The sequence below is a fragment of the Electrophorus electricus genome, chromosome 23 (genome assembly GCF_041902795.1).
Source record: "Electrophorus electricus isolate QZ-2024a chromosome 23, ASM4190279v1, whole genome shotgun sequence".
Classification (NCBI taxonomy): domain Eukaryota; kingdom Metazoa; phylum Chordata; class Actinopteri; order Gymnotiformes; family Gymnotidae; genus Electrophorus; species Electrophorus electricus.
In genome coordinates, this window is record NC_137519.1 from 14567501 (window position 1) to 14572141 (window position 4641).

The 4641-nt window shown below is 41.8% G+C and overlaps 1 protein-coding gene across 3 annotated transcripts in view; it reads left to right on the forward strand.

The window, feature by feature from the left end:
- tppp3 (tubulin polymerization-promoting protein family member 3) overlaps positions 1 to 118 on the forward strand; it is an 8170-nt gene extending 8052 nt beyond the window's left edge. For all 3 annotated transcript variants that reach the window (XM_027018666.3, XM_027018665.3, XM_035521074.2), the window contains one exon: positions 1 to 118. This exon is cut by the window's left edge and continues 1481 nt beyond it. The gene's annotated coding sequence lies outside the window, so the exon portion shown is untranslated.
- The last annotated feature ends 4523 nt before the right edge of the window (positions 119 to 4641 follow it).

Here is a 4641-nt window from a genome sequence, read left to right on the forward strand (position 1 = left end):
TGGTTGGTTGTTTGTTTTTGCATATTATTTTGTTGCTATATTTAATGTAATTCTATTGCCAAACTGAAAGTTGGTGCATTTAAACTATAAGAACTTGCATAAAGTATTTGTAAATTGTCGTGTGTGTTTTATTTTAGGCTGGCTTCCTATTCTGGACAGATATGTCAGAACATTTCTCCCTTTTCATGAAGGCTACAACATCAAACCATTCCTTGTTTTCAAACTCCCATGAGCAAAGTTTAAAATGTGAGGGAATCTCATTAATGAATGTTAGGCATGCACTGCACATGATCTCAACCCCAAAGGTCATAAGCAGGAAGTTTTCTGTGCACATTGTGTGCCTTTCATAGTAGCCTGACATTCAACTGGCTTGAATGTCTGTGGTGAACCGAGAGAACCAATCCAGCTGTTCCACTAGTCGATTCATTTGTCAGGCCAAAATTAGAAAAGATTCCAATGAAGTTGTCTTTAGCTTTTACACACGTAGCCCTCAAACACACCAATCTTAGCTCTCTCCCATTGAGACGAAGCCAAACATTCTACGGTCTGCCTCAATCGCTAGCGCAGCGATGTGTGTGTCCATCTGTACCTTCCTCCTGCCACATCCTTCCCACTCCTCCCGAGAGGAGCGCAGGGTGCTGATGTGGGTCCCTCTGTTGCCATGGCAGCAGAAACGAACACAAAACAACAGCACGGCACCTGGCTCCAGCAGTTCTCGTCTGCCTTCTGTGTTTGTAACCAAACACACCAGTTCATGGCAACGTTTGTTTGGGACATCTCCTTGGAAACCCCTAATCAAAACCATATCTCGCCCAGGCTAGGCGATCCATCCTAACCCAGCCTTTGTTGACTGTTGTCATGGGCTGATGAATGGTGAACTCCTCCTCAGGCAAACTCTCTGACTGCTCATGGCTACAAGAAATTGGCTGATTAATTGCCTGTTAAGTCTGTCTGCAGTCCTGAATGGGTCTGTCAACATGTCCTGCCACACATGTGGTCCAAGAGCAGTTGCTCCATTGGCGATCAGCTCAGATACTGCACACAGAATAAGTGGCTACTCAGCTGACACCACGACAGGTAAAGCTCCCTGATTTACAAATCAGGAAGGTTTAGTTCAAGGAGGTCTTGGACATTTGTGTGTGACATTACTATGAAACCTGTCATGTTTATTTTGTTGGATTTAAGTGTTAAAAACACAATTAAGATGGTTTTGTAGGTTATGGAAATAATACCAACTAAACTTGCCCAATAACAACCCTTGAGTAAGACTCCTAACACTACACTCACCTCCCAACACTACAACCACCTACGTCTGTATATGATTGACACTTGTAAGTTGTTCTTGATAAGAGCGTCTGCCAACTACATAAAATGTAAAAGTTAATGGTCCTTTAAGATCTCTGGGGGAAAGCTAGAATGCCATGGGACAGATCTACCATCCATCATCCATCTCATAGCTCATCTCCCATCATCTGTCTCATACACCATCTCCTATCATCCATCTTGCTGCTTCCTCCCAAATCCCAGAGGAAACTAAACACAAACAATAACTCTTCTATTTCTCTTCTTCCTATCATGTCTTACAGGCGAGACTTTTGCCAAAATTGTCTTCAGCTAAGTATTTTAAGACTGATTGATCCTTACAAAGTAATAATGTCCAGAAGGTGAAGCATTGCTTTAGAGGAGATATAATCTGTGTGCTCTAACGGTGATCTTATGCAATTCATTAGCATGCCAGCACAGAATTGCCAAACTGAGCACAACTGATGGGCTCAGCTGTTAGGGGTTCTGCATGCTGATCAGAGGTCAGCCAGGTCTTCAGTACAGCTGATCAGAGGTCAGAAAGATTTGCATTACAGCCATAAACCACTCTATGCTTTGCTGCTGCTATGGTAATATATGACCTTTAAGGTCTCCACACTTCCAGTGGTGACATGCTTGGTCAAGAAAAAGTATCTCTATGGAAACCAAGCATGCAAGAAAACAAAGCCTTTTTTTTTTTTTTTTTTAACATTCATTGCTTTTGGTGAACATAATGCACTGAGCAAGTCTTTGTCTCACGCTCTCGTTTTTCTATTTCTCTTGAGTTGCTGAACTTTCCATGTTCTGAGAAAAGTGAGAAGGTCTGGAAATGAATGTGCTTGTGTTAGTGATGAATTCTGGGAGAGATCTAGAGGACAGGACAAAACCTCAACATGATCCCAGGAGGTGAGTGTAGTACACCATGTACACTAAAATACTCGTTTAAATTACATGTAATTATACACAACTTTCCAGCATGGAAGCTCAACAACCTCCCGAAAGGGTTTGCCTTTTTGTGAGGTGTTAAATGAGGGCTACAGACCAGCTCACGTTGCCCCATTTTACATGGAGCACATTTGAAACAGACCCTTTGGGTTTGATGCTTAAAGAACAAAATGGACCACAAGGCCAAAGTAAAGTGCAGAACTTGAGTTTCACAGATTCTCATTGGTCAGCACCTGAACCCAGTTGGACCTCAGCAACTGGGACCTCAGTGCAAAACTGCACTGAGCTAGAGTTATGCAAGAACAGACCGCTTCAACTTACCTTGGGTTCTAAAGTATAATTCAAATTCTAATCTTGTTGCATTATTTTAAATTGTACAAATTTAGGTTTGTTCAGATGCATTTTGAATATGCAGTAAAAATCACTGAAGTTTAATTAAGTGATTCAGTGTTTAGCTAAAATAAATAAATAGAAATTAGTTTTAATGTCAACAGCATAGCATGTATTCTGGAAAACTTTATATCAAATTCTTTAATGACACATAGCAATGTAGGACTTAGGACTGAAGGACTAAACATATGCACATATATCCCCTCCTCTCATTCTCCAGACTTGGATGTAGCGACTCAACTGTAGGACATCGCCATTCCTGTTCAGAGTTTTTCCGAGGACAGTCGAGAACAAGCCTCACCACACCGTAGTCACTTCAGAAAAGTGCTGCAAAGACATTGTGAAGAGACCATGTCCTCTCTTCAAGCCAAGGCCCAAAAGCAGAGGGAAAAGTCTGCAGAAGACCTGGCAACCAAGGAGCGGGTTTGGGTTTCCTCTGGAGCAGTTTACGGTCCAAAACATGCCTCTTTCAATGAGCAACTGCACACAAAACAGTCATTTTCCTTTGAAGGCTCGTTCCGTGAAACAGGCAATTTGGACGACGAGGGTTGCAGTTTGAAGGTAAATCAGCTCAGGCGTCATTTATGAGCCGTTTTAGGGGGGAGCCTTTATCAAAGTGGGCAGGGAAAAAAAAGGACAAAAGAATCATCTGTATTAGTGTGGTGATGAATGTGTTTCCAGACCTCTTGGCTAGAACACAGAGGACAGGTGTTTTGGCCTCTCCAGTCTTTAAACCTTATGGCCCTGACCCCTGCACTGAGCTGCGACCTTTATGCGACCCGGTGGACCAGCACTGGTGCGAACCGCTCTCCCTCCAGCGTAGCCACAGCTTCATGGGTATGCTTCCCTCACGGAGACGGCTGCCTACCTTTTAACTGGCCTTTGGAAGCAGATGAAACATACTGCGACTGGTCCAAACACACTGACTGTACGATGAGTACTTCACGTTTACAGAGAGGAATGGGCAAAGGGATGTTTTTATACACGACTTCATGCTAGCACTTCTGGCCCAGTGATCTAACAACATGAGAGAGATGAAATAATGTTAGAACAAAACGAAAGACTGTAAGGGTTTTGAAAGCATTGCCCATGTTTACAGCTAAAGCCATTCGCCTTCTCTCACCTCTGGCCAACCCTGTGACACCAGCCCACAGCAAGAACAGGAATGAAAGAAAAGAAATAAAGCATGAAATTAATGGAAAGAAGAAGAGGAGAGAGCAGAAAGTGAAGGGGGACAGGATGGGAGGATGAGCAGAACAGAAAAGAGGAGTGACAACAGGATGAATGCAGATCACACTGAAGGGGGTTGCCTCAAGAGACGGCTCACCACAGCTCGACATGAACTGCTCTTCCAGAGTGTCACCACAGTTGTCTTTTGGGTTTGTGTCATTTGTAAAATATTTTAAATGGTTTCTGTTGCAGGAATCGCTTTTTTAAAAAGTGATTGATTTTCTCTTTAAAGGAGAACTATCTTTTGAGATTAGACAAAAGGAAAAAATTTGAAAAGTGGTGAGTGTCTACACAAGAAAAGATGTGAAGATCTAGTGTGGACTATGACGTAACTGTCCATGTAGTGGTTTTGTGTGTGTGTGTGTATAAATACATTGCGCCACTGGAAAGGAGTTTGTATTTGCAGAGAAAAACAAAAGTTCAAGAACAAGAAAAGGTATTAAAATAAATAGAACAAACTGATCTCCTACGTAGCAACCAAAGGTAGACTTAATTACCTGCAAGTTACGCTGTCAAAATAAATGCAATGAAACTGCTTAAATGTAAGTCTAAACACCTAAAAGCATTTTTTGATGTACAATTGTTAGTGTTAAGGTCTAGTCAAAGACATTTTAAAAATGAAAGAAAAGTAGAAAATATCTAAAAATAGTCTTTTAAGACCAGTGATATTAATGTTTGAAGGTTGTTTCCCTTCTGTTGTAGCATGTGTTTCCAGGTTCTTGCCGTTTCATAATACTTTGCTCCTGGACATGATCAAAAAAAAGCACCACCGGA